This window comes from Phalacrocorax aristotelis, chromosome 16 (genome assembly GCF_949628215.1).
Source record: "Phalacrocorax aristotelis chromosome 16, bGulAri2.1, whole genome shotgun sequence".
Classification (NCBI taxonomy): domain Eukaryota; kingdom Metazoa; phylum Chordata; class Aves; order Suliformes; family Phalacrocoracidae; genus Phalacrocorax; species Phalacrocorax aristotelis.
The window spans coordinates 8831393-8858179 of NC_134291.1; the positions used below are offsets into that span (position 1 = coordinate 8831393).

Below are 26787 nucleotides of genomic sequence, written 5' to 3' on the forward strand. Positions count from 1 at the left end.
CTTTGTCAATACTTCTCTATCACACAGCATTTTTGGTCAACAACTAGTTTTTACTTTCAACACATCTGCCTACATGGTGAGACACATGTACCAGAATTTCATTGTCACCCTGCTGAAATAATAAACTAATCTTGTTTGTTCACATAAAAATAACATTTCTTTGGGTTTTATAAATTCCACTTTACAGTGAAGTAATTTAACATCTGCTTATGGGAACAATACATTCCAAGTGTTCTTTGTCTAAATGTCTCTGTTTTGTTTCTTATAACATATTCATGCTCTAGATTGTAGTCTATTATCTTCTCTGATGAAATGCACAAGAAGACTTTTCTTGCTAGGTTTTAATGAGCTTCTCGTGAATTGTTCTAATTCGCTAGCTATGAGATCGATGAAGAATATATGGGCAGAAGCCACAAGGGGTTTTGGAAAATTTGAGATGTTAAAAAGTTTTCTTATTTTTAAATTTAAATACAGGGAAATGTCGAAGAACTGAGAAGAATTTTAAAAACAGTTTATTTGTTAAATATTTCACATAATCTAAATTTAGGTACATAAGGAAAATGCTTAAGTTAGGAGTGTAGTTAACCTATTAGGTTTCTCCTGTTTAGCTGATAGAGACAGTCACTTCAGAGAGCAAACCAGCTCTTAGGTGACCTCGGTCGTTCCTGTGGCTGGTCTTTTTCCACTGGTCGCAGAGTGAGTTGAGCAGGGGTGAGGTCTGACAGCCTTGTGGCAGCACACTGAAGTTGGTGGCAGAAACACTGCTGTCCTGAATATGTGTCTCGTCTCTTCCTGACTTTCCCCCTGCTCCCTCCCCGTTTCTGGAGAGGTGACCCTCTCGTGAGCCTGCTCCTGAACAGTACCTTCCCCCAGAGGTCACCTAGCTTCAGTTACCACTACTTTGGCAACTGCTTACAACAGAAGAAGCTTCACAGTACTCAAAATATCAGTGCTAAAATCAACTGAATGAAATTAAAAATATAACTGTAACTGAAGCCTTTCTTTCCACCTTTCCATCTTTCTCCATATTCAGTTCTGGTAACTCATGAGACACACTGTTATTTTATTTGTGTCTGTATCTCCAGCTGTCTTTTTCTTCCTACTCACTTTTTTGCGCTTAGCTCCTCATCTGAAATTTTCTGCATCAGCTGCTCCTGCTGCAGTCCTGCTTACTTGGCGCCATTTAAGGGCCACGGCGCCCCAAACGAGCATTGCTCCCAACAGTGAGATTCAGAGTATCTAAGCTAAGGGCCCTGCTTGTATGGATGCAGTCACCACACCGATAGATTCAAGAAGTCAGGATTCAAGCACGGAGCAGTTACATTGATTACCTGTGCAAAGAACGTGGATATTGCCAAAGGGTCATTAAGCATGTTGAACGGGACCAGGGCGTAGGAGATGCCAGTGCAGCCACGATGCATTCCTTGGGAGTTTTGACAGCTCTTCAGGGTGGTGCATAAAGCATCTCTTTCCACTTAGCGTAGAGCACAGCTTTCTCGAAGAAAGTCACTTAACTGAGCTGAGGTCAATTTTCATTACAGAAGTCAAAGGAAGAGACTTCTGACAATAATGCAGCGGTTAGAGCACTTGCTTGGAAGCCATTGCAAAGGCTTACAGGTGGTCACAGAGCCTCTCTGTAACGCAGGAAGGAAGGAAGCCAGTCCTCGGTCTGGCTTTGCTCATAGCGTTACGTAGTGCATTGTATCAAAGGAGACTCTACTATTAAAACAATCATGAAGGCAGAGCAAGAAACCAAAATTATTCTTCATAGCCTTCCTTTTCTTTCTTCAAAGATAAAGTCCGTCTTTTTTTCAAAGTTCTTGAATTCATTAAGCTTTGAAGTGTGGAGATAGGCTCTGTCTATAAAGTGTAATAGTTAAAATGGTCTCTTGGAATTTGAAAGTTGTGGATTTGAAGTGCCTTGGGCTGCAGAAAGGCTAAAATCCAGATCTCCCCTGTCTGGGTGAGCGTTCTTGTCACTAAACTAACACACAGTAGGTAGGTGGCAACACCTATCCCTGTTTCTAAAAGAAGGTAGCCATAGCTGCTACCTCTTGTTGCTGTCTTCTGTTGCTGTATACTTTATGGTATAGTCGACCCATTTGCATCCCACTGGATGGCATTCGGGGGATTCTCTGAATTCTGTCATTCTCTGTACACCTTCTATATTGTGTACGTGGGCAGTGCTGGTGCCGGTGTTGCGCTGCGCTGCCTGCTGCGGGACCTGCTTTCCTAGAAGCTCTCACCTGAAGTTGTCAGGCAACAATTTGTGTGTCAGGTGAGTGACTGGTATTACCAAACCGAGTAAAGGTCACCATTACCGGGTATGAGCCAGGGTAGGCGCTGGTGCCAGATTCATCTTGATGTGTGTGTCCGCAGGTGGTTTAGCAGCTCTCAGGCTGGGGCAAACGCAGCTTCACTGATGTCAAGGGCAAAATCAAAATACCTGGGAGCATCAAAGGGGCCTGAGTTTCAGCAACAGTCTGAACAATTAAACAATGTCTGTTTAATTACTTGTTCCCTAAATACAGTTCATACCTACAAGCAATATGTTGCTGATTTGCTTTGTTCGGTCCTAAAACACTAGTAGAATAAAACAATTAAATCTAGTTTTACCTTAGTGCTCAGTTGTGATATAAGATGTTAAGAGAAGTTATTGTTGATTGACAGTTTTAGTGGTGACACGAGGAGATCTTCTATGCCTATAATGAATGGTTTGACTCTTGAAAGTGTTCCTGAATATTTTTTTAAAAAACATGCATTCTTCAGGGTTTTTCTTCTAAAGTTCATAAATGAGAGCACACATTTGTGTGTGAGACTATTTAATTTTTTCAAGAACAGATTCTATAACCATGAAGAAATTCTGTGGCAGGTTGTTAATAGCCTTTAATATTGGTGACTGCATTTCGTGATTTGGTTTTTTTTTTTTTTGGCCTTGGTGATTAAATAAATCAGCCTAATGTCTTATTTCAGTATTTGGGTTACCAAATGATCATTTTCAGTATTTACACAGAAGTGATATCTCAAAAACACTTTGAAGATTAAAATCGAACAGAAAACAAATATGTTTTATTAAAATTGTGCTACATTGGTGGGTCCTATTACACAAAGAGGATTGTAGAATGTTATACTTTAATTTACTGAAATGTTTGACTCTAACGTCTACCCTTTTACAATTCAGTAACTTATTCCTATCCGAGTTAGTACAAGCTTTGTTCCAAAATGTGGTGTGTTATAAAGTTTATAATAATATTTAGCGGATTTTTAAATGTTAGAAAATCCTTTTCTAAATTATTTCATGCAGGTGCACAGTTAATTTGCATACTCAAATTCTCTGGTGTCTTTGCGTGATGTAGGCTTTCCATTAAATGTAAGAGTAATATTGTCATTAATAAAAGGAAAATTTCTGGAGCAATAATTATAAATTATAATAATTATATATTATAATGTTATTTATTACATATTATAATATTTTAAATTACTATGCACTGTCCTTTTAACATAAATGAGGCAATCCTTACAAATACATCGTTAGAATAATTTTCAGTTAAAATTGCTTTACTTAATAAGGAGAATCCAAAGGGTAACAGCCAGACAGGTGACAGCCCCACAATGGGTGACAGTCAAGGTCAGAATGCAAAGCGTTTCAGTATACAAAACCTTTCCACTCAGAAACAAAACTGCCTTTAACAGCAAGGGGAAGCATTTCTTGCAGGTAAGTGTTCAGCAATGTCCCTGCTGAGGCCCGAGGTATCTAGGACATGATGGCAAGAACTTATTTATAGATTTGTCTTGAGGCAAGATAGTATGGCGTTCCTGCTACACGCCTCCGGGGATGTGGAGAGTTTCCGAGTGGGGGGTTCAGTAGTCGCTTAGGAAGACTCCAAAGGGGAGAAAGCAGGAATTTTTAGAAACTTAATTCTGACATTCATGAAAACTAAATGTCTACCTGTGGCTAAAGGGTGAGGGTGAAGTAGAGCTTTAAAATAATGCTCTTTTGAAAGAGAGAATCAAACTACGTTAAAAATACATTTTGTACAGAGGTTTCTATTGTGTAGTTATTTTCAAGCTCTTTGTAACGTTTTCTGGCTGCAGCAATCCCCTGCAGAAAGGGGGAGCTCCACTGACAATTTTAGTAGTTTCTCTAAATATATTTCAGAGTTGCAACCAAAGTGATTTTTTTAATTTCTAGGTATTTAAATACAATCAGAGCAACAAAAGAGATTTCAGACTACACTGTCCACAGATCTTTTCTTATTTCCTAGCCTTTCTTACACGCCATGTAGCTAAGTATTTAATGAATTTTGACTACTCAGCTGTATAGAAGTCCTGTGGTCTTTATCATGCTAAAAATAGTGGTGTACAAATATTGTCTCCTCATGTAACATTTTTACTTGCTACAGTATTCTATTTCTCTAAAAGAGGGAATAAATTATTTTTATTACTTTAAAATTAAATGCCTTAAAGGTGAGTGTAAAAGAGACAAAAGCTTAAAGTCACCCTCTTTTTGCTTTACTCAGAGTAGCTGAAATGTGACCTTGAAAGGTCTGTGTTTGTGCCAAAAGGAAGATAATACTTGCGAATAAAGTGGTTGTCCTTGAGTAGTACTGAAACGATGGTGCCTGGGGAACAATATCCTGTTTCAAATGAAATAAGAATTCACACAATCAAAAAATTTTACGTTTCCTTAATACTTGGCAGGGTGTAAGCTCTGGTGTCTTAGCAAAATACCAACTCAGGAAGTTATTTTGCTGCTATCTAATGACTCTCTGTAGCTTGAATAGAAATTATTTATCTTCTCTTCTCTTCACGGCCAACTCTTTTATGGTGATGCTATTGAGTACAATTTAACAGCTCCTGCTGCTATTATACTCTAGTGTTACATGAAACGTCATCCCCAATTCAGACACTTGTTTTTGGAAAATTGCTTGGTGCTCATAAAAACTATTTTAAGTCATTGATGAAATGCTTTAAAACTTGAGTAAATTACAGTAAAAATGTAAGAGCAACCTCAAACATTGACTGCTGCTGTAACTAGCTTTGTTAAGATGTGTTTAATAATAAGGAATAGCGAGTCAAGTTTCTTTCAAAAAGGTTACTTCAAGATTGAGACTTAAATCTTTGTTCCCTTTGTTAAGGGAACGTAGTGACCAGGAGGTGTTTTCAAACTGCATGTGATGTATTAAAACGTTCCCAATCCCATGCCCCATAGAATTAAAAAAAAACCAAACCAACCCGCCAGTAATTTAAAATAGTGTTTGACCGTATTAATTTTTTTCAGTACAAGTTTATAAAACTTAAAATAGAGTGCACAAAAACTCAGACATCACCATTTCTCGATCAGCAGTATTTTCCTTTCAGATTATAATAACGTAGGATCCAAAGACAGTTTATGAGCATAATAAATAAATAGAAATTAGAAAGTGAAAAAAATCTAAATGAGAGCAAGTGACTGTGCAGTCAGGGGAGATTAAATCTGACACTGCGCCTCAGAAATGCAGCAAGTTCTTAATACTGAAGCATCTAGAAGAGAATGAATTTATAAGATACAGATGTGGGCTTACATGGAATGAAACAGCAAAGCCATCTCATCCCATTTGGCAGGGTAACTGACCTCGCGGATGTTGAAGGTGACATATATGGAAAAGATTGTAAAGTCGATAAGCCTCTTGATATTGAAATTATTTTGGAGCTTTATTATCTTAAGCACATTTGAAAAATCAGTCTAAAATTGAACAACTGTGAGATTCTGTGGGATGCTGCAAGAGCCAAATATTTCCATCAGTAGCTTGGACATTGGACTAATGTGTAGCTACACCATTTGCAGTTGACAGTAGGGGGGGCTTACAAGAACTAGAGGACAATATTTAAGTTCAGAATTTTTTTCATGTATTAAGATACAGTTTAATAAAACAAATGGGAAAAAAAATCACACTCATGAGGAGAAAAAAGATCAATGTGCACGGATTGTGAAGGCAGCTGTGCAGAAGATGATGACTCGGGTCTTTTAGTGGGTCATAACCTCAGTACTGGCCAACAGAGCACCTCTAACACAAAGGCGATGAATCTCCTGCAGGGATATGTTAGAAATGATTATTCCTCCTCTTTTTTTTTTTTTTTTTGTGAGATGTTTTATGTAGAATTTTGCAGCTCTTCTGGAGAGGAATTTAGACAAGAACTAAAATGTTAAAGGCCTTCAAATCATGACCTTTGAATATTTTTAATGTCTCTTAAATTGTAGGCAGGTATCATACAGGCAGCTTGTGGCAAGGGTGAATTAGCTACATAGGTGTGAAGTATTCTGGGTGTAACAATGGGTAACTGCTGCAGTGGGTTGCGAAAAGAAGAAATTCAGAATTTTTTTGGGGGGGTTATTTCTCTAAAGAGCACTGTAGGTATTATCTGTGCCATCACTGGAACTAGGGGTGAGGCGAGATGAGTCCTGTAAGGCTCCGTCATGCTTTTCATTTTATGGTTTCTATGGTTTTAGAGTTGGGAGGAGGAAGATTGAACCACAAAAATCCATATGCAGGGGGACCAGTGGAAAATTAAAATTTATAAATGAGTCCAGGAGTCCAGTGTGACAGCAGTGAGCTTGGGTTTAGCCTTAAGCTTGGAGCAATGCTTTCATTTTGATAGTTGTGGTCCTGATACAAATGATATGAAGGATCTTCCTTGAGTCACACCTCTGTATTAAGTAGGAGTAAATTAATATATCCTGAAGGGATATCCTGAAGGGTTTGTTCATCCTGACCACATTTCTTTTTCTGTTCAGTTCCAGGTAATGCTGAATTATTATTATTGTTGTTGTTGTTGTTGTTGTTGTTGTTGTTATTATTATTATTCTTATTATTCCCCACTGGCCTTTAATTATGGTTCCAGACTGTTTACATGTAGGAGGCTGGTCTCAGAGTGGAAGACGACAGTTGCTTTACTGGTCTCGGGAGTTAAAAAAAAAAACCTCATGAAAAGAAAAGGCAGTACCGGGAGCATAATATTAAGACTTACTGTAGAACTAGTTAAAAAGGGATTTTACTCAGAAAGCCTAGCAGCCTTTTTCCAAGGATAATGAAATGCAGCAGCAGGACATGTCTGATTTGCTTTTAACCATTTGGTTGTTTTTACAACGAAAGGCAACTATTATCAGTGTTCGGCATCATGAGTGACCTGAGCAACAAACAAGCATCATGGATTAAATATTATAGCCACCGAGGGTTTTTTATTGCTAATCTAAATTTTGGGTAATAGGCAATTTGTCCTAGAAATATTTGCTTTTTAATTAAAACTAAAATCTTCTCACTTCATCACAAAAGCTACACAAAGGCAGGAAGATCTGGCAAGATGCAGTTTACCACTTGCCAGATTAGCAAAAATGCTCCCTTAAAGAGAAGCCTGTATGAATTTTTTAAAATTATTTTTAAACAGCTCTGATGCAATAAATTTATTAGTCCTTCATTATTAGTCTTTCATTGTATATTCAAAAAATATAAAGCCCCCACTATTTACAAATTGAGATACCGACTCAGCGTATTTGTATATTTTCTAATATTTTCTAATTAGGAAAATTATCACGATGACTTTATTTACAATAGGCATTATTGGATGGGGACAGTAGGTAATAGTCTTGTTACAAAACAATTACAATGCAGACGTACTTTTGCCAAAATATGCTATTTCTTACTCTATTCCTACTTCCCTTTCCCAAAACACTAGTCCTAGGTTCCCGAACTAAACAAGATCATAGTCTGTGCAATAAGTACTCTAAAACAACATTTAAAACAAAAGAAAAAAGTGTTTTATTTCCTGTGATTACCCTGACTTCTGGATCTCTGCTGCAGTGTCCAAAGTAGTTTATGGAGGAATAAAGGTTTCATGCTTATGTCTTTGAGCTCAAAGCCCTAAAAATTAACTGTGGGGAAAAAACTTCCCTATATAACTTTTCTTGTTTTTTAATTGTTTTTAAATGGGACTGTGCACAGCTGTAATGGCTCAGTATGAAATGTGGGTATTTAAGTATATTGACAATGAAATTTCAATTTGAACAGAATCAGTCCTGAGGTAAAACTCCTCTAAATGGAAGAGGGAGAAAATAAAGAGAGAAAACTACCCAAAAAAGGCTCTGATATATGGTGCATGAATTCTGCTCCTATTCAGCTGGCATCTGAGGGAGGTTCACATATAAGGTAGGGAGGATGTGCCTCAGTTTCCACCATCCCACTCTTTCACTGGATAGTCAAGTGCTCTTAAACTGGGACAGTGTCTTATGTCCCTTGACATTCCTCTGCCCTTACCAGATACTTCAGGATCCAAATGCTATTTCTCCGCCCATGTCAATAAATAAAATCCAGCCATATGTTACCCTCTCCACCTTCTGTTCATCACCAGTTGGCAGGCACTGCCTGTGTTCAGAAATGTGCTCCTCACCTGCCCGTGGGGGGTTTGCCACTGCTCAGTGCCCAGACACAGCTTATTTACTGATCAGCCAGTTCGGTGCTCCTTCCTTCAGAGACAGATTTTAGTTGCTGTTCACTGGCTGTACGGAGGTGTTCATGGCACTGCTCACCTAAATGCCTTCATTTACGTATTTGAAAGCAGTTTCACAGGTTACTTGAAAGCAGTTCATGTACTGGAACATGTTTGCATTTATCAGCTACTGAGAATACATTTGTACCTTATAGTCCTAAATTAAAGTGCATGCTCCTTTTATTGCAACTAAAATGGCTTTTTAAGCTAGAGTGAATGATTCTCAAGAAAAATACAATTAAATTACAAAGGAACAGGTTCATGAGCTTTTATAACTACTTGTAATCCTCACCCCTTCCCTCTGCCCTACAACACAATCCCAGAATCAACTCTCAGTTTGTCCAGCTGCAGAAGAGGCATAGAAAAATTTTTACTGTGCTATTGAGAAGAGCTGTATGAATCCTCTGCTTATACACACCCTGCTTATAGGGCATATATGGTGGGAGACTGCCTACGCAAAGTGCGTGACTCTAAAGCCATATTTGCTTAGGTCTTCCACTGCAGCCTGTGGTGGGTTGACCCCAGCTGGACCAGGTGCCCACCAAAGCTGCTCTATCGCTCCCGTCCTCAGCTGGGCAGGGGAGAGAAAATATAATGAAAGGCTTGTGGGTCGAGATAAGGACAGGGAGATCACCCAGCAGTTACCATCATGGGCAAAATAGACTCGACTTGGGGAACTTAGGTTATTACTAATCAAAATCGGAGTAGGATAACGAGAAGATAAAAGCTAAATCTTAAAACACCTTTCCCCCACCCCTCCCTTCTTGGGCTTAACTTCACTCCTGATTTCTCTCCCTCCTCCCCATCAGTGGGTTGTGCTCAGTCCATCGCATGTTGTCTCTGCCACTTCTTCCTTCATGAACTTCTCCAACACGGGTCCTTCCCACAGGCTACAGTTCTTCACAAACTGCTCCAGCGTGGGTCCCCTCCACAGGCTGCGGTCCTTCAGGGACAGGCTGCTCCAGCGTGGGTCCCCCGCGGGGCCACAAGTCCTGCCAGCAAGCCTGCTCCAGCGTGGGCTCCTCTCCCCATGGGGCCTCAGGTCCTGCCAAGAGCCTGCTCCAGTGTGGGCTTCCCACAGGGTCACAGACAGCCTCCTTTGGGCACCCACCTGCTCTGGTGTGGGGTCCTCCACAGGCTGCAGGTAGGTATCTGCTCCACCGTTACCGTCCACGGGCTGCAGAGGCACAGCCTGCCTCACCATGGTTTTCACCACAGGCTGCAGGGGAGTCTGCTCTGGTGCCTGGAGCACCTCCTGCTCCTCCTCATTCACTGACCTTGGTGTCTGCAGGGCTGTTCCTCTCACGTGTTCTCTCTTTGGCTGCAGGTTGTTGTGCAGGGGTGTTTTCCCCCTTCTTAACTGTGTATTCCCAGAGGCGCAACCACCGTCGCTGATGGGCTCGGCCTCGGCCAGCGGCAGGTCTGTCTTGGAGCCGGCTGACATGGGCTCTACTGGACATAAGAGAAGCTTCTAGCAGACTCTCGCAGCAGCCACCCCTGTAGCCCCCCGCTGCCAAAACCTTGCCACGCAAAGCCAATACGCAGCCCTTTAGTCTTGCAGTTTACGGAGTTTATGCCTGAGACACTGGACATGTAGTTTAACCAGTTCTTTGTTAGAGTCTCTTTGAAGCTTTTTATTTATAAATAATATCTTTTTATTTTCCCAATCCAAAACAATTCAAATGCTGAATAACTGCATCATAAAACATTAGAGTTTATATTTTTATTTTCTAGGTTTTTGCTGTGCAATATACAATATAACACAGATGGTCATTGCAAGAGTTAGTAGTTAAACCGAGACAATAGTACTGAGATAGGAAATTTATATAAAGGATGAAACTAAAAATATCAGTGATCGTCATAATTTAGCACTGGAGAACAATTATTAGGCAGTGATATTATAAAAGGAGAACCCTCAGCAAAGTTGTTCCCAACAGTAAAAAGAAACCTTTTTGATAGGAGTGCAGTTTTAGGGGCAGTAACTACAAATGATTACGCGATCTGCTGGGTGCTGACTTCACAATCAGAATTTTTTCTGATTCCCAAAAATAAAGTTGACATTGTTCAAACAGCCCAATTTAAGTTGAATTTAATTATTTCTTTGTCATCTTATAATTACCCTTTGCAAAAGTGTATTGTTTCTATCTTCAAACTGTATGTAAATACGATGGCATGACTTTGGGGCTTAGCGGGGAAGAATGCTTAAGGCTTACTAATAACCTATTTTCTTACATGAGATGTCATGTGTAAAATGTACCATAGACATTTCTATCGGGTTCCACCCCCACAATCATGTGTTTTAAAAAAAGTCTGACAATGGCATACTGAACTTCTTAGCTAGAAGGAGCGTACACAGGCACAGACCACGGAGAAAACCATGCAGAATGCCAAACGTTTTTAGCACTGTCTGTTTTTTGAGGTGGCAGTTCTTACACCAAATTTAGCTGAAATCTTAATTTGGAATAAAATGAGTGGGCTAATTTTGAAAAGCACTGTAGATCCCATATGCTACAAATAATTCTAGCATGTGTCACCAGAGAGCATACCTATCTTTGTAAATTATTGGTAGCTATTTCCTGGGGGTGCTGGGAGAAATCTGCTAATGACTGCTGAGTTAAACCGGTATAGCCTCTGTTTCTTAATATAAATCACACAACTCTGGTAAACTGCCTATGGGGTTGGGGAAAAAAGAACACCTTGTACTTTGTAGGAGAGAGCAGGTTGCTTTGATCAAGATGGTTTGACCCTGGAATAGAGAGATGAGAGAGGAAGAGCCAGGAGGGGAGGAGAGGCAGAGATACATCCTGACTGGCAAGAGAGCAGCTGCCATCCTTTTCCATTTGAGCTCCACTTATCTTACTGGTCCTGGCAAAGCACTTGGATAGCTTTGCATGAACAAGAACAGTTTAGGTTCATTCTTGGGCATGTTTTTGTTATTTTGTTTGTTTCCTCTTAATTTTTGCTGTCCATTATTGGGGTGATACTCTTCAGATATCCAAATAGTTCACAGATTTTTCTTCAGCCTTTGGGAAAGATTGGATTTGTCTTGAAATAGCCAGTGATATCAGGGAACGCGTATTAGATGATATCATGGTCACAAAATATTTCTCATTTTTATAATTGGTCAGATTTTTACAATGGCCTAATGAAAGTTGATGCAGACAGATTTTAAGCCCACTGCATATTACCCGCACTGGAAAACAAAATGCGGGTGCTTCTGTTGAAGTAACATGATGCCAGCCATGATTCCTTTCATAACTTGATTTCAGCTATTCCCTTGCAAATAAGTAAATACTAGCATGACCCATGCAATTAATGAAACTTAATCCTTAAAGTACCAGTGATCATAGACTGAGCTTGTAAATTAAAAGCAAAAGCATTAATAAATTCTGGTAATGAGAACTTAATAGATATAGGGGTCAGAGACTGATTTATTCTTTCTTCTTTTTGTCCCCGTGAGAAGGGTACCTGCTGAACTACAGCGTGAAAGAGATTTCTCTGTGCTGGGAAAACGGTTGTAATCTGTAACAAAGCTACCGTCAGGTCTGTTTCTATGGCAACAGGAGCATCAGACCAGCAAAGAATGGACCAGAAAGGAGATAAAAGCCTCTACAAAAATAGTTATAAAAAGCATATGCATAGTGTTGGCTACTTTTTTCTTTCTTTTCCCTCTTTTTCTTTTTTTTAAAAAAAGAAAAAGAAGTCCAAAACTTGGAGGTTTTTTGCAATCTGGTTATTTTGATAGCTATGTAGGTTAGACCCTATTGGCACTGGAGAACTAGTAGAATAATAGCAAATTATTAACTTCACGGACATTAATTAAGAAGAGTTTATAAAAAACCTAAAATCTCAAATCTAAACTTACTAGAAGCAATATAATTTTAAAACTGATTTTTATGTAACTCCTCTTAAAAAAGCTTTTTCTGAATCTTAGGGTCTTAATTTTTTTTCTAAAAGTTATAATGAGATGGGAAATTATATACCTTTGGTCTGCAAATAGGTTTTCTCCTATCCAACTAATTGCTTTATTATCATTAAATTTTGTTTTTGGTGTCTAATTGCAAGTATGTGAATTTTAAATCACAGATGGGCAGTCTGTGTGGTCAATATTCTTCTCTTTGTCCTTCTGTTACCAGAGATTGGATAAGACCATATGAAAAAGAATAAAAAAGCATTTTCCTCTGTCTTTCAAATGTTTGACTATGGTCATTCCGGTAGGAAAGGTGCCATCCCCAACATGAATGACGAAAGTGTGGAATTAGTGTAATACACATCCGAACTTGATGTTAATACTCTGATACTTCTTGAAAATGAAATCTCCTGATCTCTGTTTTTAGCCAAGCCTACTTTTATAATGGTTCTCTCTTTGTTTCACAGTTTCAAAGAAAAAAAAAATATAGTTAAAAATGGGATGCATATTTACCTGCTTTACTTCTATTGTTGAAATTAATGGACTTTACTTAGAAAAGAAGAAACCTATTGAAAAATGTAGCTCTAGTTTTTGTGCTTCAGATATTCCTCTTGCATGGTTCTACAGGTGCTTTGCCATGTGTTGCTGTTTAGAAGGCTGACTTCAGGAGCTTTGAAAGCAAGCAGAAGAAGAGTCCAAGTAAATTAGTGTGCATAAATAACAGAGCAAACCACTGCTGCCATATTATTGAAAGAATTCACTGTGTCATTTCTTCATCGAAGTGTAGCACCACCTTTTTATAGGTCTTGTTTCTGGTAATGTCTTTGTCAAGTGTAAAAAAAAAAAGCATGATCACATCCTTTCCAGTGGGCATTACTAATACAGTGACTTGGAAAATAGCTAGCAGGTGCAGTTGCATAGTCTGATCTCTTGACATGAAGAGCAAATCATGATTCTGTGATTGAACAGGGACTACAGTGAGCATAAGCGAAGGGCTAGTTTTAGAGTGTTTGTAAAAGTAGAGGTTTCTAAAAATTCTGATATACCTTGTCCAAAAGTAGGCTAATAAGCAACCTGACTGCAGCAGTGAAGTTTGAGGGAGTTAGGAACAGTCAGGCTTAAGAATATGTGTAAAACCTACACTATATAGGCCATACATCTATACATGTAGTGTTTACGAACAGGATTCCTAGTTTCATTGTCACAGATTTTTTTTTTCCTAGAATAGTTTTCTAGAATCACTTGAAATCTGGGATTATCCCAAGTTATTGTTTTCTTCCTGAGAAAATACTTGGCATTTAATTAAAGATAATTCAAGCTCTACAATCATAACACGCAACAGGAAGAAGACCTGTCTACCACTTCTATAAATAGCTTTATGAAATCCTTCCTTAGTCAAAATCCACTTTTCTTTTTCAAGGTCTATATTAGTACCTACAGATTGACCTACTTACGATTAAATGAGTCATGTTGTATTGTTAAACCTGAAGCCTAAACTCCCATTCCTCAGTGCACATTAACGGCTTTCTTTTTTCACCAAATGAAAAAGCTTTTTACTTAATTAAAGCAAATAAGAATTTTAGTATCCAAAGCCTTAAATTTATGTGGTTGTTCTCAAAGTTTATTAATTTTTATCATGTTGACCTTCTTCTACCAAGTGAAATCCGTTCTCAATCTTGAGATTTAGTGAAGTCAATACTCTGGTTTAATATTGGCAACTAGAATAAGAGAGTTGAGCATACCATGCCGCGTATTGCTGGCTTCCTCCCTGATCTGCCCGTAGCTCCTAAATGGCTCTGGCCTCTGAAGGGTGCATGAGGAAGGAAAATGCTTTGGAGAAGCAGAAGCAAAAAAAGATAGAAAGGTCAGTGAAAAAAATAGTGGAAATGAAAGCAGTCCTGTAACTTCTAGGAGAAATGTGTAATCCCTCAGAGTTTCGTTTAACATCTGTCACTTGTATCTTCATGTGCCAAGAGCATGATTGAACCATTCATGAAAATAAAAAGAACTCTGCAATCAACCGACTTTGTTCAATATTCCTGCACAAGGGGGATTTGCAATAAATAATACGAAAGACCTCAGTCAAACGCGAGTGGTTTTATATTTAACATGCTTAATTTAGAAACATGCCACACAGAGGTAAAATTAAGAGAAATAGAAATACACATCCATTTTTTTTATTATTATTCGCTGGAAGCGCATTATAGAATGAGAGGGGTAGAAAGTGTTCTATTCTACCATTCCAGACTAATCTTTTGCTCTTATGTGAGAAGGTACAGCTGTTTACTGATCTTACAAGCTCAAATCAAATCAAAGTGTTTCTTAGCGCTTTGTATTTGGCAACAATAAAGCCCTCGGGTCAAATGAGGAGACTGCTTCTGCAGCAGAACATATACCTGAACTCCTGTAGGCGCCCTGTCGAGGAGATACCTTGTATATCTACATTAAGTCACTTTAGTGACATACTAGACCAGAAATGGCTACTATTGTAAAAGTTTATTTTCAAGTAGTTCTAAAGCGAATGAGGAAAAAAGTGCCATTTTAATTTTTTTTTTCACATTAGCTGTCATTGCACCGCATTTTATTTTTTTAATCTATCTGCTCCTGCCACAGTAGTTCATTCACTCAGGTTCATTACTGCTTGTTTGCCAATACTGTTGGGATACGCTCCAAGAATTTGGGTTATTAGTCATGGCAATAAAAGACCAGTGCATCTTAATCAATACAGGCTTCCAAAAATTAAACATTTCCTGAAGTTGTGGTTCAAAATGATCACATTTAAAAATCAAGTTCCTCCTTAATAAGTAGATGATTTTTTTTGTCTGCTGAGAATGTCACGCATGAAGATAACTTTAACATGAGATTTTTAAATTTTCTTAAATTATGGCCTTCTGGCAAAATCTGCCCTGCCCTAAAGAGGGTATGAAATTCCTCTTCCGTGCACACACGTCTGGCTTATACACAGATATTGTTCCTTTTACAAGCTCATTAGTGTTTGTGTTCACCAGCGGAGTTAACAGGAGCTGCAAGCTGGCACTTGGCGCTTTTGAAAATTAGGCAAATAAATCATAAACACCTAATCTGGGAGTGTGCAAGTGTGTTGTGTGCCATTTAAAATAATAAGATATATGCTGTTTGCCCTGCCTTTTTCTTACACGGCTGCGTGCCTATTTGTGCATAAGCGTTGTCACCATGTATCATAAAGTATTTCTGGTGCCTATGTGTTTAAAAAGCATTGCAGTTAACACTAATATCTGGATGGAAGAAAAACCTCAGGACTGCAAATAATATGGCTCAGCATACCAGTTTTAAGAAATCACTTATTTTTCAGGGGAAAAGTCTATATAAATGAGAGCTTCTCTGAATTGAGCGGGCTAACGGCGGAGTTTCGTAAAATGTACTGAATGCAAAATACTGCGGTGGAAATCTTGACAGTGAAGACAAATTCAGGAGAAGTTCTCAGAAACAGTGGGTTTCTAGGCATTTCTAACATTAGTACAAAATTTGCATCTAAGCCAGTGGGAGTCTTTTCAGTGCTTAATGAACTGTGCTTGATTTACAAACTCGGTATTTAAACTGTTTCTTCAACACAAAAGTGAAGAGTATGTAAGATTGCAACTATAATAAAAGCTAAAAAGATGCAAAATATATTATGTTGCATCTGTTCAGTTCAGAGCGCTTAGCAAAATGTTGGCTGCTTAGAAATGGTCAGTGCATCTTCTCCAAACTCCCAGGCAGAAATACCTTTGCCTTTGGTGGTGATGGAATGAACACTCTGCTGCTGTGGTAATGATGTTGAACGATGCCTATAAAATCAGATAAAAAATTAATAGTGCATTTAGTAGGAAATGGAATATGAAATGGTACCATAGGTATATGGCGTACTCCTGCTGTCCTTCTGTTTTATGAGGCTCAAATAGCCGCAGTAAGGAGAAATTTCTTCTGCAGGTGGTTGTTGTGTGACCACCGTGATCTCTGTTGGTGACTACCTGCACAGGGGCACGGCGATGAGCTGTGCGTTTGCTGCGAAGCTTGTTGAAGTAAATGTACCCATAACCATCAAATATTTTGCCTAAAATATGGTGTTGCACAGTCACCCCCGTCTTTTTTTGTAAGTTTTGCAGCTTTTTTAGACATTTATTCATTGTGATTAAAAAGAGGTGGAGGTGTAAGTAATGCCAGTGGCAGGAAACTGTTGGTTCCAAAAACTTGTGAGAATAATAATGTAAAAAAAGGAGACTTAGGATAATTGTTTTAACTGGATTTCTTCAATATCCCTGACCTTGTGCAAAATAATCCAAGTATAGCTAGTTTTTAAAAGTCTGTTAATGCTATTCTAACCTAAAAGATAACAACTTAAAGTGAAGTCTGTCAATAAAGGGAGAAAACTAACAGGTAGTAATAAAAAAAAAAAAAAACCCAAAGAAAAAAAATTGAATTAAGTCCTTGCTAAAGATATTCCATAATTAGATCTCTTTCATGGATGGGTAGAGTACTCTATTTAATGGTGACTATAGTTTGTGGTAGAGTACTATGCCATATGGTATTACGTCTCTATAATGAAAGAATCAGTATTACTTCTGTAATAAATACATTTTTCCCAAAATGCGCTCTCTTCTGAATGTATTAGACACATATCTCCTTGTGAAGTTTTTCCTTATTCTTTCTCATGAGACTGATCTTTTGATCCTTAGATGGAAGGGGATATTGTACCACCAGTCTCGGTTAAGCAGCAAGTTTTTTGGCCTTATGTATTTTCAAATATACGGTGCTATTTAATGGGTTATCCTTGACTGGCATGCCTTATGCTGAGATGTTCTTCATCTAGAGCCTAATTAAACTAAATCATATACCGTCTGTGTCTAGTTCAATTAAAATGAATTGGACAGATTGACCTCCTTAATACTATTCAAAGCATGTTATTAGTCTGTACAGTCCCTTCAAGATAAATTGTCGTCTCTTGAGACAAACTTACTGTCTGTTTGAAAAAAGTTGGGAAAAAATGCCAATCTGCATAACTAAGATGAACTAAAAATGTGTATCTTTCCCGTTATAACAGGGACTTAAAAACAAAGTAAAGAGTAAACCCCTGTGAAGTTACATCAGGTGCAAGTAGAAATACAACACGTTACAACACATGTGCAGCTCCTCCTGCTAATAACTTAGAGCTGGGATCCCAGCGCTCGGTGAGCGTGGGAGGAAGGGCACTATCCGCCTGCGTGGCAGGGTGCGAGGGAAGCAGAGGAGAGAGATGCTCCCCTGCTCCCCTCTCCCCGGCACAGCCCGCGGGAGCCCCGGGGCTGCCAGTAGCTGAGCCGGCAAGTCCGGAGGCCCTGGCTGGAGCGTGCGGTCACCTCCCAGCGGTGTGGATCCCCCGGGCATGTGGACTGAAATTTCTCATCTAGCAGTATGGCAGCGTTTCAGGTGTACTTGGGGCCGCGTTTCATTCTTATATTTCTGTGTGCTGCCCCAAGGTCATGTTCTGGTTTCGGCTTGTACCTGCCTGTCTTCACAGCTCCTTTTCTCCTTTGCCTCCAGATTCATTACATCCTCAATTTATCAGCCTCCTCACGTCTTGTACAAAGGCACTTTCAGTCTGGGATTCTGCACATTCATTTCTCTGAAAAATCTAATAAAAGTTTCTGATGAGGTCTGTTGTTCAGGATTTGTCATCTTTGACTACTAAGCAGTCTTTGACACACTTCAATATGCATTCTTCCTCAGCTTTTATTCTGTTAGGTCTTTGCTTTGGGGTTCTTTTTCCTAACTAGTGTTCATTTGCTCATTCCGAGGCTGTGCCTCCCCTTCCCCCCTTTCTATGGGGCTCCCACAGTTTCTGCCCTGACCCTATTCCTGTCCTTGGGTGTCACTGTTGGAGCTGCCATTTTGGCATGGTTTGCAGTGGTGATGGCAATCATCGTCTTCTCTGCTGCTGATGTTCTTCTGATTCTCAGAAGTTTATCTTCAGAGCTCTTTGGGGAGGTGAAGGATCTCTTGTACTGGGTGCGAAAGGACCAGTTATCTACAGCCAATAACTGGAACAGCTGGAGAGAATCCAGCAAAGAGCTACGAAACTGATCATCAGGAGCATCTCTCTTATGAGGAAAGGCTGAGAGACCTGGGTTTGTTCAGCCTGGAGAAGACTGAGGTGGGATCTCATCAGTGCTTATAAATACCTGAAGGGCGGGTGTCAAGAGGACGGGGCCAGACTCTTTTCAGTGGTGCCCAATGACAGGCCAAGGGGCAACGGGCACTAATTGGAACACAAGAAGTTCCACTTAAATATGAGAAAAGACTTCTTTACTGTGCGGGTGCCCGAGCAGGGGCACAGGCTGCCCAGAGAGGCTGTGGGGTCCCTTCTCTGGAGACATTCACACCCCACCTGGACGCGGCCCTGTGCCCCTGCTCTGGGGGTGCCTGCTCCAGCAGGGGGTGGGACGTGGGACGGGGTGAGCTCCAGAGGGCCCTTCCAACCCCCACCGTTCTGTGATTCTGTGATAAGCAAGGGTGCTCTTAGTACAGATATAATACTTTAGTTAGCTAATAGATGAACAGATACTATGTTTAATGTATCATGACTTGACAACTATTCCATATTTAAAATGGGGAGACATGAAAAACCTTTAGGTATGTTTGCACTTCTTATATAATTTTTCTAATGATATAGCGTTGAATTATTCTATTACATCTGTGCTTTACATAGCTTCTTAAGTTTTAGACCTATTTAAGACATTTTTGGACAACTCTCCTTGAATAGACAGCATATGGACTGCTGATAGGTTTTTAAGTTATGACCTGCCTCCACTGACATTGACAGTCAGATTCTTTTCTATAATAAACTATGATTTTTGATTCTGCTATTATTATTAAAGGGATTTCACTTGACTGGATATTAATAGTGGTATTTCCCTTAAGTTTATGTCAGCATTTATTTGCTACCTTTAATTTATTAATTATGTTTTTAACACAATAATTTGGCCTTCTATTACTCTCTTGAGCCCTAACTCTGCTCCCATATTGGATGTTTGATCAGGAACTGATCTTTAATACAAAGCCACTATTTTTCCCTTCCCTCTGCGTGCAGATGGTGTTTCATTTCTTGCTGGAAGTAGCGTCTGCAGAAGACGCTGCCAAAGTGTCTTCATTAACTAGCTGGCAGAAGTTTTGAGCAATTGACCACCTTTCCTTCAGACGATAAAATAATTTTGTCTGGTGAATCTTCCCTATTTTTTGTGGCCTTCAGAGTTCCTTTGCAGCAATTCGTGATAGAAAGGGGGCTGGTGAGCACAGCAGCATGCTACAGGTCTCATCAACGAGAATGAATTTTTTGAGATTCTGCTGATTATATTGTTCATGTAGGAAAGTGAGTTAAAAAGTGGAAAAAAACAGTGAAATGTAGAGCCAGTTTTTAGTCTCCAAGTTAATTTGCTGTAAGCAACTGTCCAGCAGACTTAAAACACCATCTTAAGCAAACAGTTCTTTAACAGCACGGTTGAAGCTAAAGCACCTTGTGACTTGTGCTCCTTTGCTGTGTTGGGTTTTCCTTTGGGGTATTTCACTGCCCTGACCTTGCATAAACCTGCTGCATCCAGAATATCCTGTCTGATTACATCCTGAGATGCTGTGACCGTACAAATGAATTCCACAATTTTCTTTGAAATATATTTAATGATATTTTAAAATAAATGTAATTATTCTGCAGAAAAGAAAAATGTTTTTTTTGTTTGTGAGACAGAACAACAGAGAAGGCAAACAGTAATTTTTGCTGGCTGTTGGGTGACTCAGTGAAGGCTGATGGAGTATCTGTTAAGCACTTTGAATTGAAGTTTGAGATTTAGCTACAAAATTCATCATCCTGCAATAAAGAGGAAAATTTAATTCCATTGTCAATATGTAAGAAGAAAATTTACTAAAGCTAGATGTTACTGTGAGTAAATTGAGTTTGAATTCATTAAGAACCTAGAAACAATCATCAAGTCAGTAATGAAATGGTAGCAAATGCAAAAGCAGGCTTTTAATATTAGCACAGATTTTGTTGAGCTTGCTGCATGCTCCTAATCGCTACCTGCTTATTTTCCAGTTTTTAGTCTGATTGTGTAAGAAAACCACCTATGGTTTGTCAGGACACTTAGTCCATCCTGCAGCTCAGTCTTTGTGACTTAAACCATGTTACACCAGTGAATTCATCTGATGGCTTCTTCCTCCTGACCCTTTCCCCACCAGTTAGAAATTCCATTTTCTGATTTTGTGCTGAGGAGCTCCTGATGCTCTTGAGCCCTGTGCCAGCTCTGAATTGCCGCAGCACAGCAAGGAGTAGGTGTCAGCATGACACTTAGCATTCTTACAGTGCCTCTCACAAGCCTTCAAGGCACTCCACAATCATCAGATCTCTCCATGTCCCTGCAAGATAAGGACATCTTAACGCAGGTATTTTACAAATTGGTAATTAGACACAGAGAAGATGAGTCCTGCCTGGACCATAGAGCAAACGGGGCAGAATTCCCGTTCTTGTGACCTCAGATTCATTCTAGACTCCCCTGTGTCGCAGAGTGTGCATGTCTGTAGCTCTCTTTGTCTTCACAAAGCACTGTGAAAATAAATGGTATTTGCATCTCATCCTCAGGAAATGTTTATGAGGATGAGGTTTTTCCTTTTAGAGGAGAGGGAATTGGAGACTGGGAGAATAAGTATTCTAATCAAGAAGAAACCAAATCCCTTCCTTTGTAAGGGCTCCATTTGGGTTATTATAGCACGATATTTCAGGCATTTATTTTAAGCCCATGTGAGAATATTGTATCTTTGGAAGTTATTGAATATTTAAAACAAGTGTTCTAAGATGTTCTGAGTTCTCAAGGGGCAGATTAATAACTTCAAGCTAAAATATTTCAAAATAGGAAAGTTATATTCCAATGAGTTTTTTGCCTACTTAAAATAACCCAGCTGTGAAACTGGAAGTATGTGGTACTAAGTGTTCTTTGTTCAGAGTTTAAAAATACTTCAAAACCCCAGAGATCTGGAAGCAGATGTCTGTGCTTTAGGATTTATAAGGCCCCAACAATAGGAATATCTCATTGTCAGTGCACTGATTTTATATTCATGTGGTCACCCATTTATTCACAGAAGTTTCTTTTTCCACTGGTTAAAGCATAGTTTTTAGAGATAGGGGGTTTGTTGGTAGTTTTTTAGCTTGTTCTATGTTCTTGGGATAATCGCTGCTCCAACCTGATCCAGCATTCTCAGATACATGGTAAGCATCTCAACCGTTGTACCATAAGGTTATTTCCAAATATTAGAAGACCAGTGGAAATCATTTTGAGAACCATCTTCGCGCAGCCCAGCCAGCACTGCCTGTGCCTGCCCGCCCCGGGCTCAGGCAGCTGTGCTTGGGACTGGCAGCATTTGGGGAGCGGGATGGCAGTGGGAAAGGGAGGTTCTCCCGCTCAGCGTAGGAGATGCTGCCTACCTGGGGTTACACAAGATCCATGAAACATTCACTTGCAGGCTGGGCGTGCGTTAGACTCTGCTGTTGGCCCGGTGTGCACTAAAAACGATAATTGCCTAATACAGTGTTGGTCTTTGCACACGGGTGCCCGATCCAAGCCCAGTCCATTCACTGGATGTATTGCATATACAGTATAGCGTGGTATAAAGAGCTTAGGAAACGCTCTTCCCCTGCCGCTCTTCAGAGTGTTCCATTAACGTGTCATCTCCAGTTTCCTTGTTTTAATTTTACTGTCTCTTATTTCTGTTCTTTATTCCTTTGTCGTATTTTCTCTCTAGCAATTCTAATGCATTCCGTGACTCTGTACAGTTATGCCCTTCTTTGAACTGAAGAGTTACATTTTTAAATAGATACTCCCATTTTAACCCACCGTTACGAAAATAAATTACCATTTTATTGGATTGACTACTTGTTCTAAACTCTTCCTTTCATGATGCTGTGGGCATGATAAATAACCAGTAATATTTGAACACAAATACATATTTAATCAAGGAGCATTTTAGAAAGCTTTAGGGTAAAGATTTAACATGAAATGTTTCTTTTTCATTAACACTGGAATAATTAATACTCTCCTGTAGTATTTTTCATCCATGGCTTTTGTCATTGTTCATTTTTTAACCTGCGGTTTATGTAAAGACAGTTGTAATTGTGTATGTTATTCTCTGGAAAGGAGGTTTTTAAACATGTAATCTTAGTTAAGAAACATTCAGTATTCATATTTCAGGCATTATTTCAGTCTGTGTATTCAACATTTCTTTATTTAATGGAGAAAGCTTTGATTTTGAAAGTACCTACCTGATTCATATTGCCTGTGATTAGACAGACGTGAGAATGATATCCTGTTGTTTTTGATGTAGTCACTTAGTAGAGTCTTGAGGCAGGCTGAAAAGAAACTATTATTTAATTGTGTTAAATTAATGGTATGTAATTTTTTTTCAGGAAAAGACGTGAGTGAATCTTAACAAAAAGCAAATAGTTAGGCATAAAGTAGTCTTCCCTGGTCTTCTGGTTCAGATTTCTCTACTAGCCGTACAAAGCTGTGCTGCACGTTGGATGACGAGGCTGGTGGAGACCCCAGGACAAAGCTGGTCGTCTCCTTCCTTGAGGCTTTTCTGCTGGTGCAAGGGTGGGGGCATTGATGGACGTGTGCAGTGTGGCATAGATGGGGGGTGCAACTTTATCCTGAGCGCAGCTCAGATGTTTTTTAATCCAAAGGGGACCTGAGGGCATGTCATTTTTACCTATTGTTTATTTTGGGGAAAGAAGCTTTTTCTGGGGAATCAGCACTACGTGTCCTGAAGGCTGTAGGTAGAGCACAAATATACGTCTCACTAAACACACAGTATATTGACTTTATTTCATGTATTTGTCTCTATGCTTTTGAGGGCTAATAATTTTACAGAAAGTGGATTGCTTACTCTCTGTACTCTAAAATCAAAGCTTTGCATACGTTACTGGCTCAGTAGGTAACCTGCTTTCTCAGCTCTTCCCAATTTAAGCCATCAAATATGTTATATAGGGTTTAAAAAACATTGTTTGAAAAAAAAAGTCCCACAATGTTATGTATTTTAGGAGATACTACAACATATCTGTACTGCTAGTGAGGGTTGGGTCTGAAACCTACTATTCATTGGCAGACTAAAAATAAAGTATAAATGTTCAGGTCAATACGAAGGTTGAACTGTATCTAGAGCAGAAGTCATACATAAGTGGTATATATATTGACAGGTAGCTGATAGTAAAAGGAAAAATGATAGGCTAAATGGTTGGGTAAAGTCACTCATACAATTTTAAATCTATACTTTATTAGCCCCTGTCACCATCCATAGATCATGAGCGCAGATGAATGTGATACATCTGAAACGCCGGCCAGAAGATGGAGTGCAGTAATGTAACCATGTCATATATAATACGAAAAAACAAGCGCACAGCTGCTGGACTTTAAGTTAATACCTCTCGCTCATGCACACTGCTGGAATTTTTCTTTTGGAGCATTTGAGAATTGCTCTTCTTGCAGTGATTTATTGGGTAAGACTTCAGCTGTTTCCTCTTTGTTATATAAAATGCAGTATAATACAAAAAGTTGTAATGAGAGAGGAGAAAATCTTCTGACTAATGATATCTGCATTTAGTCTGTGAAATGAGTGGCTCTGTGGTCTTAGTTGCACAGACAGATGTCCTATTTGATCAAACCTCTTGTGATTCTTTCTCTTGTCTTTCTCATAGTTGTAGGTATTTACTAGTTTGCTGATAGACGGGACTGCCAGTTGCATAAGGTAAAACCCCTGGACAATAGTTAAGTGCCTTCCAAATGAAATTTTTCGTTACTGATTAAAAAAGGTGGGACAGCTTTATTTTGCATGGGTTTTAATTTATTTTGGGGGGTTTAGGACAGCAGTTACTTGAAAAAATCTTTAAAAAAACGCCCTGGCTCTGCTGGTATATATTCTGCTTAGAGAATCTGACGTGGCTTGTCAAAGAAGAGGTTTGCTGTGACCTTTGAAACTGCCCAGATGACTCTGTGAGAAAGGCTTCCACTGGGTCTGGCAGTAGCTAATGAGTTAACTGAATTGTGCTGAGCTGAGTCGTGCTGTTTTCTGTAGGACAATATAATTTGGGGTATCAGCTGGTTGACAGGCTCAAAATTTACTCTGTTTCAAAAGAACTTTTTTGATAAAATTATTATTACTCTGATCATAAAACATCAGTTAGTGCTTTAATATAGCTTTACAAATAGATCATATAATACAGGGAAGAGAATGTGCCTGCCTCTCTACATGGAAAATGGTCTAGTTGTTTTGGGTGCTTCTACATTATAAATAAAAATGCCATATAAATGCAGCGTAGAGCGTGTTTATACTTTGTGTGCTTAAACTTTTATTAAGCTGTGATAAAAGCTTTTCTTTTAATGTTGTATTGCTGTTGCAGAGTAGCCTCATTTGTTGTGCCTGACAGGAAATATGTAAAAAATAAAAAATAATAGAACAAGACCTTGCTCTGTCATGCTTAAAGTAGCTGTGGGAGTTGAATGGAATGAGTCTTGATAAATTAATGATGCTAAGTGCTGAAGGAAAATGGAAAAGTGATGAATGTAAGTAGAGAGGTGCCAATCTTTAATACTGTGATTGATGAGCCAGGCACATAGGTAATGGCAGAAACTGTGGGCAAGGGTATAAAGCAGTGAATGAATTTAAAGCAATTGGGTGAATTTGGGACTAATGGTAACAGTGGTTAATAGACACACATTTCTTTTAATCACTTTAAAAAATATGTTTACTTTAGGGAAGATAATATGATTTTGTAAATACTTAACACATTATTATTCTTTTGTCTTGTAACCGTGTGTTATATTTTACTGCAAGTCTAATTTGACTTTTTCTAACTGACATTTATTATGAAACTGTATTTTTGTTTGAACTTGAACTAATATTATTTCTTGTTTTCAGTTAGGTTTTTTTTCCTAAAAAATATATTTCTGTGCCATATTCAGTCAGTCAGTCATGATCAGCTCTGGGTTTTTTATGGTTTGGATTCTTTTGGCCTTGCTAATAGTAACCTAGGGGCAGGTTGTTTAATGTTAAGTTGAAGCCTGTTGCAATGCTGCGTGTCAACTGGGGGGAGTCTTAAGGCATGGCAATAAAGTAAATGGCATAGGTGCAGAAAGTCTCCTAGCTGGGGAAGTGGATTTGGTTTTGCTTTGATTGCATCTTGGAATAAGCCCCCATCAAAGCGGGTCAGACTCTCTTGCCTTGCTCCCCGTGCACGCATAGTAGGCAGAGTTGATGGCTGCTCTCAGTGACAGCAGAAATTATGAAATACGCAGTCGTGGTTGTTGCTGGTATTTCTAGGATCAGATAAATTAGAAGTAGTTTTGCATTTTGTGGACCTCATCTCCCTTGCAACTTGTCTTTCTTATCATTTTCTTGTAATGAAAGGATGTGACAAATTGTCAGATATCTTTTTGAATCAGAAGATCTCCAAAGAGCAGCCCTTCAGTTCTCACCAACTGATTTGCAGAAAATGGTTGAACAGTTCATGCTCAGCTGCTTCAGCACTGCAGTGCAGCTAGGCTCCAGTACCATTCATGGGGTAGAGTAAGTTTGTATCATGTATTGATCTGTGTCTGATGCTTGAACTGAGGTTTGCCCTTCTATAGGTTATATCCCACACAATTTGTTTCTCTGGAGTTAATCTGAAGGGTGGTAGGTGCAACGACAGCCGCATATTGGCTTGAAAGATATGTCACATTACAAAAGCACCTGCAAAGGCTGAGTCTGCTCTAGCAAACAAGTGCTTTGTCATTATCCACTGTGACTGACTGTTACTAGGCATTAAGGCTGGCCATAAATCTCATAAAAGGGCAATGTAAAGTGCTCTCAATAAAATCTAAGTGGAATTAGCGTTCAGGCATGATCTTGACTGAACATGAATGTCTAGAATATGGTAAAGAGGTTAAGATGTTGATTATATCTGGAAAAAGTTATTTTATTTTTGTACTCGGGATTGTTTTTTATATGCGCAACTCCTTCATGAATTTGGTGGACACGCCATAAATCTCATTAGGGTTGTAGCCACGTGAGGCTTAGTCCTCCATCTTCTTGCATTCTGTCCCCTCCGCTTCATGAAGTTTTCAGGTTCACTGCATGCTTCTTTTACCGAGTGACACTTAATATTAGTCTTAGATCAGAGGGACTACAGGACATTTTGCACCATAGTTGTAGCTGTGTTGTATGAAACGTACAATCCATGTAGAGTGCATTGAATAATATGCAGAAAAATACTATGTCTGCTTGATGCAGTGCACCTTTATTTTTTTGAACAGATAAAGCATTTAGTGTAAATCTGAAATTCA

The 26787-nt window shown here is 39.0% G+C and overlaps 1 protein-coding gene across 3 annotated transcripts in view; it reads left to right on the forward strand.

Annotated features, from left to right (window-relative positions):
* The window catches only part of PRKCA (protein kinase C alpha), a 163822-nt gene that overhangs the window by 61520 nt on the left and 75515 nt on the right, over positions 1–26787 (forward strand). The window lies entirely within an intron of this gene.